The sequence below is a fragment of the Capra hircus genome, chromosome 2, assembly GCF_001704415.2.
Source record: "Capra hircus breed San Clemente chromosome 2, ASM170441v1, whole genome shotgun sequence".
NCBI lineage: Eukaryota > Metazoa > Chordata > Mammalia > Artiodactyla > Bovidae > Capra > Capra hircus.
In genome coordinates, this window is record NC_030809.1 from 133,096,233 (window position 1) to 133,112,085 (window position 15,853).

At 38.4% G+C, this 15,853-nt stretch overlaps 1 pseudogene; it reads right to left on the reverse strand.

The window, feature by feature from the left end:
- On the reverse strand, positions 10,826 to 11,951 carry LOC102170827 (annotated as a pseudogene).

Sequence of the window (15,853 nt, forward strand, 5' to 3'; positions counted from 1 at the left end):
AATATCCCTAATGACCATAGATGCAAAATATTTAGTACAATACTAGCAAACCAAATTCAGCAGCAAATTCAAGCAATTATACTCTCTGATTAAATGAGATTTATCCTTGGAATACAAAGATGTTTTAACTTACACTAATTGATCAGTATAATACAATACATTACATGAAGAGAAAGAAAGACAAAATCTATATGGTTATCTCAATAGGCACAAAATTAAAAAAAAATTCTGTACCTATTCATGGTAAAACAAAACAAAACAAAACAAAACAAAAAAATCCTCTCAGCAAAATAAGTATAGAAAAAATCAGCTTCAGCACAATAAAGAGCATATAGAAAACCCACAGCTAACATCATAGTCAATGGGAAAAATTTAAGGATTCTTTTCCTTAATATGACATGAGATAAAGATGATACCCACTTTGGCCATTCCTATTCAATGTAATACTAGAATCCCTTGCTGCATCACTTAAACAGGAAAAAGAAATAAAAGGCATGCAAGTCAGAAAGGAAGAAAAATAACTCTATCTTTGTCATGACATATATATATACACATAGACACAAGACCTGTGAATGCGCCAAAGTTGCCACCAGATATTGAACAACTATTGACAAGAGGATGCTAGAACCCATCAGAAAAAAGACACCTCATATCCAGGAACAAAGGAGAAGTAGCAACAAGATAGTAAGAGGGGCACAACCATGATAAAATCAAATCCTATACCAACCAGGTGGACAATCCACAAACTGGAGGATAATAATACCAAATAAGTTCTCCACTGTTGTGAAGAATCTTAGCCCCACATCAGGCTTTCCAGCCTGGGGACTCATCAAACAGACAAGGAATCCCCAGGGAATCTGACTTTGAAATTCTGACTATCAGAATTTGATTGCAGGACTTCCACAGGACTGGGGGAAGCACAGACTCAACTCTTAGAGGCTAAAAAAAAACAACCTTGTGCACACCACAGTTCTTGGAGACTAAAACACAACCTTGTACACACCAGCACAAAGAGAAAAGTAGCAGTGACCCAGCGGCAGATTGAACCAGACCTACCTGCTAGTCTTGGAGGATTTCCTGTGAAGGCATGAGTTGTTAGTGGCTCACTGTGGAGACAGTGGCCCTGGCAGAGGCAGTCAGGGACATGCCCCTTGGCATGAGCCTTCTTGGATGTCTCAATTAACCCTACCATAGAGCTTGTAGACTCCAGGATTGGGTCACCTCAGACCAAAAAAATAGCATCCCTACTCATCAGCAGACAATCAGATTAAACTTTTAGTGAGAAAGGCCCTTCCCAACAGAGAAAGATCCAGTTTTTCCCATCATCAGTCCCTCCCATCAGGAAACTCACACAAGCTACTTAGCCTCGTCCACCAGAGGGCAGACAGAGGAAGCAAGAAGTATAGTCCTTCAACCTCTAGAATGAAAACCACCATAACAGTAAGTTAATAAAAATGAAAAGGCAGAGGATTCTGTCCCAGGTGAAGGGACAAGATAAAACCCCAGAAAAATTACTAAATGAAGTGGAGATAGGCAACTTTCCAGAAAAAGGATTCAGAAAAATGATGGTGAAGATGATCCAAGATCTCATGAAAAACAATGGAGAATACGCAAGAAATGTTTACCAAAGACATAGAAGGACTAAAGAATAAACAAACAGAGATGAACAATACAGTGCTGCTGCTGCTGCCAAGTCGCTTCAGTCGTGTCTGACTCTGTGCGACCCCATAGACGGCAGCCCACCAGGCTCCCCCGTCCCTGGGGTTCTCTAGGCAAGAATACTGGAGTGGTTTGCCATTTCCTTCTCCAGTTCACAAAAGTGAAAAGTGAAAGTGAAGCCACTCAATCGTGCCCGACTCTTAGCAACCCCATGGGTTGCAGCAAATAACAAAGGGAAAATGACAAATGACATACAAGAGAATCTCATAGCATTATCAACTGATTTATCAACAGAAACAATATAAGTCAGAAGGGAATGACTAGTATATCTAAAGTGATGAAATCGAAGAACCTATAACCAAGAATACTGTACCATCAAGATTTTTGTTCAGATTTGATGGAGTAATCAAATGTTTTACAGACAAGAAAAGTTAAGGGGATTCAGGACTACCAAATTAGGTTTACAACAAATGCTAAAGCTACTACTCTAGGCAGAACTCACAAAAGAAGGGAAAGACCTACAAAAAGCAAACCAAAAACCATTAAGAAAATAATAATAGGATCATACATATTGATCGTTATTGCTGTTCAGTTGCTTAGTCATGTCTGACTCTTTGCGATCCCATGGACGTCAGCATGCCAGGTTTCCTTGTTCATCACTAACTCCTGGAGCTTACTCAAACTTATCTGCATAGAGTTGGTGATGCCATCCAACCATCTCATCCTCTGTTGTCCCCTTTTCCTTCTGCATTTAATCTTTCCCAGCATCAGGGTCTTTTCCAATGAGTCAGCTCTTCCTATCAGGTGGCCAAAGTGTTGGAATTTCAGCTTCAGCATCAGGCCTTCCAATGAACACCCAGGACTGATTTCCTTTAGGATGGACTGATTGGGTCTCCTTGCAGCCCAAGGGACTCTCAAGAGTCTTCTGCAGCACCACAGTTCAAAAGTGTCAAGTCTTTGGCGCTCAGCTTTCTTCGCAGCCCAACTCTCACATCCACACATGATCCCAGTTTGTCAGTTGAACACAGGAGCACTCCAACAGGAGAGGCAGATGCCAAGAACGCTGAAGGGGGGCATTGACAGCGGCACAATAGTGGTGGGGACTTTGCCACGCTGCTTTCATCGACGGAAAGACAACCAGACTGAAAATTTGCAGAACACAGCCTTTAAAGACCCTTTAGACCACGTGGACTTAACTGACCTATATACAGCATTCCATTCAAAAGCATCAGAATACACATTCTTCTCAGGTTTACAGGGAACACTCTCCAGGATTTACCACATGCTTGGTGACAAGATGGGCCTTGGAAAATGTAAGAAAACTGACATCACACCAAGCATCTTTCTTATCACATTAAGACATTAGCAGGAAATTACAAAAAAAAAAAAAAAACTATAAAAAACAGAAACATGTGGAGGCTAAACAGTATGCTGCTAAACAACTAATGGATACTGAAGAAATCAAAGATGAAATTTAAAAAACTGAAATAAATTAAAGTTGAAGCATAATGGTATGAAACCTTTGAGATGCAGAAAAACAGTTCTTAGAGGAAAATTTATAGCAATTCAATCTTACCTCAAGAAACAAGAAAAAAATCTCAAATAAACCACCTAACCTTACACCTCAAACAACTAGAGAAAGAAGAACAAACTAAACCTAACATTAGTAGAAGGAAGTAAGTCATAAAGATCAGAGCAGAAATAAACTAAAAAGAATAACAACAAAAAAAATCAACATCAAGGATCAATAAAACTAAAAGCTGGTTCTATGAGAAGATAAACAAAATTGGTAAACCATTAGACAGACTCATCAATAAAAAAAGGGAGAAGACTAAAATCAATAAAATTAGAAATAAAATAGGAGAAGTTTCAATTGACTCCATGGAAATACAAATGATCATAAGAGACTACTATGAACTATATGCTGATAAAATGGACAACTTGGGGAAAACGGACAAATTCTTAGAAACATGCAGTCTCCCAAGACTGAACCAGTAAAAAATAAAAAATATAAGCAGACCAATCACAGCACTGAAATTGAAACATTGATTTAAAAACTTCCAACAAACAAAAGTCTAGGACTTGATGGCTTCATAGGCAAATTCTGTCAAACATTTAGAGAAGAGTTAACAACTTTCCTGAAACTCTTCCAAAAAACTCAAGAGAAAGGAAAACTTCCAAACTCATTCTATTACGCCATGGTCACTGTGTTACCAAAACCAGATGAAGATACCACATAAAAAGAGTGTTACAGGCTACTATCACTGATGAATAGAGCTGTAAAATTCCTCAACAGAATAAATACTATTAATCTGAATCCAACAATACATTAAAAAGATCATACATCATGATTGAATGGGATTCATCCCAGGGATGCAAGTATTTTTCAATATCCACAAATCAATCAATGTGATACACCTCATCAACAAACTGAAGAATAAAAACAATTTATGATCATCTCAATAGATGCAGAAAAGTTTTTGACAAAATTCAGCACCCATTTATGATAAAAATTTCCAGAAAGTGAGCATTTAGGGAATATACCTCCACATAATAAAGGCCATATGTAACAAACCTACATTTAACATCATAATCAATAGTGAAAAGCTGAAAGCTTTCCTCTAAGATCAGGAACAAGACAGGGATGTCCACTCTTGCCACTTCCACTCAGCATAGTTTTGGAAGTCCTAGCTACAGCAATCAAAGAAGGAAAAGAAGTAAACAGAATCCAAATTGGAAAAGAAGAACTTAAACTGTCACTGTTTGCCGATGACATGATACTATCTATAGAACTTAAAGATGCTACTATAATACTACTAGGATTCATCAATGAAAATGGTAAAGTTGCAGATTACAAAATTAATACACAGAAATCTGTATGTTTCTATACTAACAATGAAAGACCAGAAAGATAAATTCAAGAAACAGTTCCATTTACCACTGCATCAAAAATAATAAAATATCCAAGAATAAACCCACCTAAGGAGACAAAAGACTTGTACTCCAAAACCCATAAGATATTTATTAAAGAAGTCAAAGAAGACAATAAAATGGAAAGATATACTATGCTTGCAGATTGGAGTAGTCAATATTGTCAAATGACTATACTACCCAAGACAACTACAGATTCAATACAATCCTTTTGAAATTACCAATGGCATTTGGTAATTTCATAGAACTAGAACAAAACTAGGACAGAACTAGAACAAAACATCTCAAAATATGCAGACACAAAGGACCCTGAATAGTCAAAACAGTATTAAACAGGAAAAACAGAGCTAAGGTAATCAGGCTCCCTGACTTCAAAGTAAACTACAGAGTGACACTCATCAAAACAGCATGGTACTGGTACAAAAATAGAATTATAGATTAATGGAGCAGGATAGGAAATCCAGAAATAAACCCATGTACCTATGGCCAATTAAGGTATGACAAAGGAGGCAAAACTACACTACACTGAAAGACAGTCTCTTCAACAAATGTTTTGGGAAAACTGAATAGCTACACATTAAAAATAAAATTAGATATTTTTTTAACACCATACACACACAAAAAATCTCAAAATGGATTAAATACGTAAATGTGAGGCTGGACACTATAAAACTCCTAGAGGAAAACATAGGCAGAAAACTGTATAACATAAATGGCAGCAACATCTTTTTCCATCTATCTCTCAGAATAATGGAATTAAAAACAAAAATAAACAAATGAGATCAACTTAAACTCAAAAGTTTTTGTACAGCAAAGGAAACAATAAGAAAAATAAAAAGGCAACACACAGATTGGGAGAAAATTTTTCAGATGATGTGAGCAATGAGGGATTAGTTTCCAGAATTTATAAACAGCTCATGATGCTTAACAGCATCAAAACAAACAACCCACTCAAAAAAAAAAAAAAAAAAAAAAAGGGCAGAAGATCTAAATAGACATTTCTGCAAAGAAGACATACAGATGGCCAAGAGGCACATGAAAAGATGTTCAACATCACTAATTATTTGAGAAATACAAATCAACACTACAGTGAGATATCACCTCACATCGGCCAGAATGGCTATCATTAAAAAAAGAAAAAAAGGATCATAAAATGTCAGCAGGTCTCATGGCCAGAAGAAGATGTAATATTCCTAAGACCTTTTTTTTTTTTTAATACATTTATGTGAAGCACCTGATTTTGATAAAGGTCAGGACTACTGACCCCCGCGTGACTCTGTATTCATCCCTATATGTAACAAAAGTTATATAAGCAAACCCAAAAATAAAGAAATCGGATCAGTTTCTGGAAAGACTGATACCTCCATGTCGTTCTTTCTTGCTCCCCGTTTTTCTGGCTGAATTCCCATCTGGAGCATGGATGCTATTCCACATAAACCAAGTGATTCAGCCTCTTTTTCTCCACTAATATTCCTACTACACTATCCGTTTCTAATCTCTTTGTATCTCTGTAATTAAATATATATTTTTCCAAGGACACCGACTCTGTCCCCACCTTCAAATTACCCTGGATCCACCGGGGCTGGACCCTGGCACTACTGCACAATTGCACTCATCTCATATGCTAGTAAATAATGCTCAAAATTCTCCAAGGCAGACTTCAGCAATATGTGAACTGTGAAATTCCAGATGTTCAAGCTGGTTTTAGAAAAGCCAGAGGAATCAGAGATCAAATTGCCCATATCTACTGGATCATTGAAAAAGCAAGAGAGTTTCAGAAAAAGATCTATTTCTGCTTTATTGACTATGCCAAAGCCTTTGACTGTGTGGGTCACAATAAACTGTGGAAAATTCTGAAAGTGCTGGGAATACCAGACCACCTGACCTGCCTTTTGAGAAACCTGTATACAGGTCAGGAAGGAACAGGTGGGCATGGAACTGGACATGGAAAAACAGACTGGTTCCAAATAGGAAAAGGAGTACGTCAAGGCTGTATATTGCCACCCTGCTTCTTTAAGCTATATGCAGAGTACATCATGAGAAATGCTGGGCTGGAGGAAGCACAAGCTGGAATCAAGATTGCTGGGGGAAATATCAATAACCTCAGATATGCAAATGACACCACCTTTATGGCAGAAAGTGAAGAACTAAAGAGCCTCATGATGAAAATGAAGGAAGAGAGTGAAAAAGTTGGCTGAAAGCTCAACATTCAAAAAACTAAGATGATGACATCTGGCCCCATCACTTCATGGGAAATAGATGGGGAAACAGTGGAAACAGTGTCAGACTTTATTTTTCTGGGCTGGAAAATCACTGCAGATGGTGACTGCAGCCATGAAATTAATAGACGCTTACTCCTTGGAAAGAAAGTTATAACCAACCTAGACAGCATATTAAAAAGCAGAGGCATTACTTTGCCGACAAATGTCCACCTAGTCAAGGCTATCATTTTTCCAGTAGTCATGTATGGATGTGAGAGTTGGACTATAAAGAAAGCTGAGCAGTAGAATTGATGCTTTTGAACTGTGGTGTTGGGGAACTCTTGAGAGTCCCTTGGACTGCAAGGAGACCCAACCAGTCCATCCTAAAGGAGATCAATCCTGGGTGTTCATTGGAAGGACTGATGTTGAAGCTGTAACTCCAATACTTTGGCCACCTGATGTGGAGAGCTGACTCATTGGAAAAGAGTCTGATGCTGGGAAAGATTGAGGGCAGGATGAGACGAGGACAACAGAGGGTGAGATGGTTGGATGGCATCACCGACTCAATGTACATGGGTTTGGGTGGATTCCAGGAGTTAGTGATGGACAGGGAGGCCTGGCGTGCTGCAGTTCATGGGTTTGCACAGAGTCGGACATGACTGAGTGACTGAACTGAACTGAACATATAGCAAAAAACCAAGTTGTATTACTAAAATATATATAATTTTTGCATGTCAAAGATATCTCAGTTGAATTATTAAAAAGATCTTTGGATATAGTATAAGCCTTATTTTCTTCCAGAATAAACTATATCTTCCTTTGTCAGGTAGGTGATCATTTTGGTTAATCAGAAGTGACCTGTTTTAAGTCTGGAATACATATTTAGTTAATTTTAGTTAATCCTGCTTAAATTTCTTGAGAGTGAGATCTGGCCTGTGTGTATTATAAATCCCTCCCTGTAGAAGCTTTGAGTTCCTTAAAAATTCCAATACTTTTCTCTCCCTTATCTGCTCAGTACCCAGCCTTCCATCATAGTACTTATATACTATACTCAGCAATTGTGTTATGGGGAAAATCATTCTCATCCTGGGCTCTTCCAGATTCCAATCCACCCACTGTTTTTCCTGAACCAAGTCAAATCCTCTGCTTATCCATGCACTCACTCAAGAGATGCCTCCACAAGTAAGTGGCTACTAGTCTCTACTCCCCAGGAAGAACTTATCCTTCTTTAGAGTATAATACTTTTTGTCTTCTTTACAGCAATGCCTCTCCAATACAGTGTTTTAATTTATTGTCTTTTAGTTGTTATAATGGGAAGATTAATATGATATAAATATGTACATGCTAACCAGAGTTGTAAGTCTTTCTTATGTTACTTTTGCAGTGATCATCTCTTCCCCTTCCACCACATGTGAAATCCCTGTTTGAGTGTGTTTTTGCATGATGGTTGAGAGAGGTTTAGTTGTATATGGCAGGGATGATAGGGGAGACAAAACAAGAAAAGTGTTGGTAAATCATGATAAATGGGTCTTCCAGTACCACTGGGAGGTCAAATCATGACATCGCCTGTGAGACCAGTGGCCTCAGTTTTTCCATGTACTGAATGAGCTCCATGGGCTTTTCATCCTTGGACATTATTTGACACATTATTCTTCAGGCTAAACAATAGAAAAATGCCTGTAACCAAGAACATAGCTTAAGGAAAATCATAGAAATGCTGCTTCCTAAAAATGGTGATGACAAACAGTAATTCTCACTTGATTTGGCAGAAGGAAATTAGAATCTGTTTAGCAAACATGACCCACAAACTGAATAATGTCAGAGGCAAGAGTGCTCTTTCCTTAGGCATGGGGTTGTTTCAGTTGCATTGTATCCTACTGTGATCATATTTTTCTTGTTTGATCTAAATTACAAGACAGGTAGGTCCCCAGGATTCCCAATGCTATACAGTAAACAAGTGGTGAAAACAGTAGTCTAAAATCTAGGGCTCTTGACTCCCAGAGCAAGACCAACATTCTTTAAGTGTTTGTAGGATGCCCCTGTGTACGAGGTGCTATTATTCTGTTATCCTACCCACAGATCCTCAAAAGCAGAGAAATGAGTGTTCCTTCTATTGTACTGCCATTAATCTACTGTTTATGCAGTAAGCACTTGACTGGACTGGATTTAGATTTGAGGACCTGTAGAATAATTTTGCTTTGTCATGATTTGGAATATGTTATAGATTGAACTGTGTCCTTTCCCCATAAAAATCTGTGTTTAAGTCCTAACTCCAATACCTTGAAATGTGACTTTATTTAGTAATAGGGTCATTGCAAATGTGGTTATTAAATGTGTGTGATAAAGTTGTGTAATTAGGAACATTGTGTTATTGCTCAGGTTCTTGAAACTGAGTCCAAGGTCATTAGACAGGTTCCTAACAAAATATGGCTGGGGTCCTAATTTAAAGGGGAATTTTGGACAGAGATGAATGCACATAGAGGGAAGACATTGTGAAGAGGTAGAGGAAGACACAGCCACCTACAAGCCAAGGACAGAAGTCTGGAACTGATTTTTCCTTCACAGGCTTCAGAAGAAACCCACTAAGCCCACAACCTGATTTCAGACATGGAGCCTCTGGAAATGTGAGACAGTAAATTTCTATTGTTTAAACCAAAGAAGGAAATTTATAAGACAAAGTAGAACTTTTCAGTACTCTTTACTATGACAGAGTATTAGTCGCTCAGTTGTGTCCAACTCTGCGACCCCACGGACTGCAGGGATTCTGTGTAGGGGTTCTGAGCCTCCAGGCTCCTGTGTCCATGGGACTCTCCAGGCAAGAATACTCAGATGGGCTGCCATGTCCTTCTCCAAGGGATCTTCTAACCCAGGGATCAAACCTGGGTCTTCTGTATTGCAGGTGGATTCTTTACCATCTGAGCCCCCAGGAAAGCTGTATAATACAAAAAATTATAGCCCAAAGATCAAATGTGGGAGAGAGCAAATTAGCCAAGATGGCATGTTCAGTCTCTCTCACCCCATGTTTCCTAAATAGTGACTGTGTAATAGCTGAGATCATTTGTATCACTGTGCATGCATGTCACGAGGTACTCGCTTGGTCATGTAGTATGCATATGTGTGAGTTCCACCCATAAAGTGGGGGGAGTTGCTGCTACCTCAGGGCTGTGTCCATCGGGTCAGCCACAGAGGGGAGAACTGTGGTATGGCTGCTGCACCAGCACAGAGAGAGGCTGTGTTACGGTTGCTGTGCCAGCCAGGAGAGTATAAATGTGTCTTCAGTCCCTCCTTGTGGAGGAGTCTCCTTCCAGCTGTGGGGCTCCTGGCTCTAGTCTCCTTCCAGCCTCTTAGCTCACACCTTGCCCACCCTGAGTTCAATGAGTAGTGTGCACAGCGAGATACAGAAGAAAATTGGCATCACAAGCAGGATGACCAGCGATACATCAAGCAACACATAATTTAATAAATGTTGAGAAGAATATGAGTTAATAATATAAAATTCTATCCAGCATTTACTCTTGTGTAAGCATAAGATTATCATACAGAAAACTTGTTCTATTAAAAGTATCTTCTAGAAAGGGAAGAAACTATAAAAGAAACAACCTATGTTAAAGATTTAGTTATGTGCCCTCCTTTTACAAATTAGAGACTGAGACTCAATAAGTAACTTGTCCAAGACACATCTTAATGGTAGAACCAGGACTGATTCCTGAACTTGACTTCTATTCTGGGATCTTGTTTACCATATCTGTGTTCTCTCAGTTTATGACTTAATCATATTGTTTATTCACTACATTTTTGCTTTAAATTTGGAATGTTAAGAAGTGATGAAATGTCTTCTACCCAACAACTCTCTAGTTTTTCTCAAAAATGAACATAACAAAGACAGGATGAAGTTCATAACATTAGAACACTTTCTTAGCTTCATTAAGGTAAGAATTTTACACAGGAATAAGTTCACTTTACATATAATTTGGTTTGGCCAAAAAAAAAAAAAAACCTTATGTAAAAGTCACAAACTTTAAAACCTCTCTAATCTATATAATAACTTCATATGTTGTGAAATGACTTTCTACAATTTTCTTCAGGTAACCAGTTTTCCTGTTTTAGCTGCCTTATAAGAGCTTCTATAGACTTCAATCACCCTAGAGTTTTCTGTTCTTGTAACTCAAGGAGTTATCTTTGAATGTAGTTTAGACTTTCTGCCAAGGATATTCCTTATTTACATTGGTCTGCAGTAAAAATGCTCAATCTGTAAAACATCTGTCTCAAAGTCTATAATATCTTTATTTGAGTCTTCAATGTCAAGGTCTTTAATGTCCATTTCCACTGTTTCCTGGGCAGGTATAAAAGAATTAATTGTAGGTTTTGTGCAAAAATTGTAATAACAGATTCTTTATCTGTTTAATTCTTCACTGTTGGAGTAATTGTGCTGAATATGAATGCATTTTTCTGTGCTGACTTAATTTCCACAGAATCATTTGTGAAGTGTGGGTTAGCAAGATAATTGGTAATTATTTCAAGCACTACTTGGGTTTCCAAAGGCTGCTGAATACCCTCTGAATTTGAAGTTATTAAAGTAATAGCCGTAGAATTTAGATTCTCAAAAAATGTGTGCAAACCACCTATATCCATGTCATGGTTAACTAATGTTTCCAAGGTGGATTCTGGTTTTCTGGTATCTTATTTAACTGGACTAAGAGTTAGTATGTTATTTTGTACACTTTCTGGTTTTGGATCTGGTGGCTTTACCAAGGCAGATGATTTGAGTAATTCTGCATGTTCAGGAAGGACATCTTAACTGGATGCTTATTTGGCTCATTTGATGCAAAAGATTCTTCTGACTTGGTTTTTAGATATACTTCTTTCTCACTTTTCAATTTTTTCTTCTGAGATTTTTTTTTTCAAGAGTCTTTCTTCTGATTGCCTTCAAGCAGAGAAAATATTGTTGAAATTGCAGATTATTTCAAATAGTGAATACCCCATCTGATGTCACAGAGTCAGGAGTAAAATGGTCACTACACAGAAACTGGTATTTAAAGGGAACCCGTGAATCTCGTTTCATATTCTTTAACTATTTTCAAGTCTTTCTTTGTCATACAGAGGAAATGGGTAAAAAATCAGCTTCATGTCTTTATTGTTTCAAGCCCAGTGGTTCTTACAGCAAATCTTACTGTGTCTTACTATGACAAATGACACCGTTAACACCTAGAAGTCAAAATTAAGGGAGAAATAGCAACAGTGTCCATTTTCCTATTGGAACATCAAGGCTGTGAACAGATAACTCTGTACCTTTTCAATTCACTGCAGTAAACATTTGCTGAGCACATCCTATGTGACAAGAACTATGCTGTGGGTAAAAGCGAAAGTGTTAGTCACTCAGTCTGCTGTCTGACTCTTTGTGATCCCATGAACTGTGGCCTGCCAGGCTCCTCTGTCCATGGAATTCTCCAGGCAAGGATACTGGAGTGGGTGGCCATTCCCTTCTCCAGAGGATCTTCCCTGGCCCAGGGATTGAACCCAGGTCTTCTGCACTGCAGGCAGATTCTTTACCTTCTGAACCACCAGAAAAGTGCCATGATGGGGATACAAAAGTATGTATGCTGAAGATACAAACGTGAATTAAGAAGCTATCTTGAGAAAAGCTAAGGAGTGACAGCACTCCCTTTTGAGTGGTGCATGGGGGTACTATTGAAGCCCAGGAGACAGAAGTTAGAGGAAGTTTTCCGGGGGAGACAACTGGACTGAGCCTTATAGCCTAAATAGAAACTAGCCTAAAGTAGAAAGGAAAGAATGGCACAAAGTTAAAAGCACTGAGAGGCGAAACACTGTAATCCCTTAACATTCTTGTGAATGGACAGATGTGCTGAATTGGACTCATATACGCATGCCTAATCCCCCTCCCTGCATCCTCCCTGCACCCTAATGTCAGAGCTTCACCTTTGTAGCCTTGGATGAAAATGTGTAGGGCTTCTGCAGAGGCCTTTATTGTGTAAGATGAGCCCTGGTGTCACCATGTGACAAACACAGGGGCAGGTGCTCGCCTAGAAAAAACCCAGCAGCTGCTTATTTCAGGAGATTTACACTCACACTGAAATATTGCAGACATAAGTAAGTTTTCTGCTTTAACTGTTAGATTAATTGAGGGATGGGTGGAGATGGGGGAGAGAGAGAGAGAGAGGGAGGGAGAGTGGAGAGTGGTGAGGTCTTCCGCTGCCTGTAAGCTCTGCAAGGCAGGAGGCAGGTTTGGAGAGGTGGATGAGAGTGTAGAGCAAGCATATTGGCTCCTGCAGGGGTACTTACTTTGGATGTCAGTTGCTTGGGGAGCAGTCTGTTGGGGAGGAGAGGATGCCAGCCTGCTTTAGCAGCAATGAAAATCATAGTTTATTAGAACTAACAGTGCTAACAGTTAATGAGCAATGAGAGCAATCTGGCAGCTGTGAGCTGACGACTGTGGTACTGCTCAGGTGCCTGTGGTGGAGGCCCCTCTTGTCTCGCTTACTTAGACCAGACAGCACAGCATAGCACTTCCTCCAAGGCATCTGGCCTTCAGGCCAGTGATGTCCAAGAACCACAGTGTTCTCTAAACTCTATTTTTCCTGGCATACTGGATAAGTGCAGGGGAGGGGTGGGTGCAAGGAGAAATGGCATGAAATGACTTAATTGTGTGATTTATGCTTCCTTGCCTGGTTCCATCCACACTATTTAGGAGGGAGATGCATACTTTCTAGTGAGTTCATTTCTTGCTATTAATGTTAAGGAATAGTCAATAAAAATGTTCATTTAAATTTTGAGGAAACACTATTCAAAGATAGTAGAATAAGAATATAAAATAAGTGATATCTCTGTAAGATTTAAGATCATAAAGTGTTTGAAAATATGCTTAAGTAATTTTAATGGTATCAGGAATTTTTACAAAATGATGAGAAGTAGAAAATCAGGATACAAAATTGCACACAGCAATGTTTTTCAAAGTACAGGTAAACAACACATTAATGGATATTGCAATCATTTTAATAGAATGCAAATAATATATATATAGTTTAATGAAAGATCAGAAACTATCAGAATTTAATGCAGGTAGTAAGGAAATGTGTGGGCTTTCCTGGTGGCTCAGTTGGTAAAGAATCATATGACTGCAATGCAGGAGACCCAGGTTCAATCCCTGGGTTGGAAAGAACCCCTAGAGAAGGAAATGGAAACCCGCTCCTAGAAAATTTTACCCAGAAAAATTTTTACCTAGAAAATCCCATGGACAGAGGAGCTTGGTGGGCTACAGTCCATAGTGGTCACAAAGAGTCACATGACTTAGTTACTAAACCATCACCACCAAGGAAATGTATTGCTTTGTGAAACTTTTTTAGAATAATTCAAATAATAAAAAATGTTATTGGGTTGTAGTCAATCTGAGAAAGAGTATGTATTATGTTTTTAGCTTTATATATATATATATATTTAATGGACTTTCTCCATATCCTCACCTATGTTTGTAATTTTTAACTGTTTAAAGATTGCTGTCAACACATTTAAAAAGAATTGCTTCTGAGAGTGAACTTATTGATGATTTATGTTTTCTCATTTTTGCTTTTCTGTGTCCTCAAACTTTTCTCTAAGCATATATCAATTTAATTCTCAGAAAACTGAGCATAAGCACTATTATAAAAGTAAAGTAATATGATGACCATCACAAAATGATAGAAGGACACAGTTCACTTGGTGGGATTGTCTTCAGCCTCACTATAGCTATTCTTTGTAGAGTATTAAAGGATAGTTGGGTTCCGATACATCACATTGCAAGAACCTTATTTTTATTGATGTTTTAAAATGGGAATGCTATTAAAGTTTAAGAAAGTAAAACTTGCAAAGGGACTAGGGTGCATTCATTTTTGTTGTTGTTGTTTTTGTTGTTGCTGGTGCATAACAAATGACCACAAACTTAGTGGCCTAGAATGCAACTCACAATTCTGTTGATTGAAAGTCTGGGCACAGCATGATTGGTCTCTATACTCAGTCTTGTGAAGATGAAATCAATGTGTTGGCAGTGTAATAGTCTCATCTAGAGCTTGGGATCTTCTAAGCTCATATGGTTGTGAAAATATCCTGTGGCTGTTTTCTTGCTAGTAGTCATTAGGGGCTTCTCTCAGTCCTGGAGGCTACCCACATCTTCAAAGTCAGTAGGGTAAGATATCCCTCAGGGTGACTTACTCTCATGGCATGGATCTCTTTTTCAAGGAAGAGCCTAGTACCTTTGAAGGACTCATTTGATCAGATCAGATCCACCAAAGCTAATTTTTGTCTTAAGCTCAACCAGCTTGGAAACTTACTTTCTTTCTTTCTTTCTTTTTTTTTTTTGTAGAAACACTAGCTTTAATTTGTGTTAGGGTCAGATTATTAATAGCTTACACCATAAACATTATTGTTTTTGAATGATCACATATTAACTTATGAGAAGTATGTTTAGGATTACATTTAAAAAAAAGACTTTTTTTTAACCTTGTTGACAAAGTAATATCTCTGCTTTTCTTTATTTTTAATTTTAATTTTAATTTTTACTCTATTTTGCTTTATAATACTGTATTTGTTTTGCCATACATTGACATGAATCTGCCACAGGTGTACATGAGTTCCCAATCCTGAGCCCCCCTCCCACCTCCCACCCCATATCATCTCTCTGGATCATCCCCGTGCACCAGCTCCAGGCCTCCTGTATCCTGTATCGAACATAGACTAGCGATTCGTTTCTTACTTTCACTGTTAAGTCCCTCCGCAGCAGCATCTACATCAGTGTTGATTGAGTAAGTAGGAGTGGCTCCCTGGAGACCTTGGGACCCTTTTGAGTTCTGACCAGCACACAGAATGATGGTGTGGGGCTGTTCAGAAGGAAGTAACCTGAAGTCACGGCCTTTCAGCACCCACTTTTATAGGAGTTGTATATGGATCCAGAGCAGATCAATGAAATGAGAGTTGAAGACGTGGATGTATTTGTTGAGTATACTTTGTTCATAGACACTTTGCTAGGTGCCATAGATACACTGTTTTCAGATTGATAAGGATTCTCACTTCTC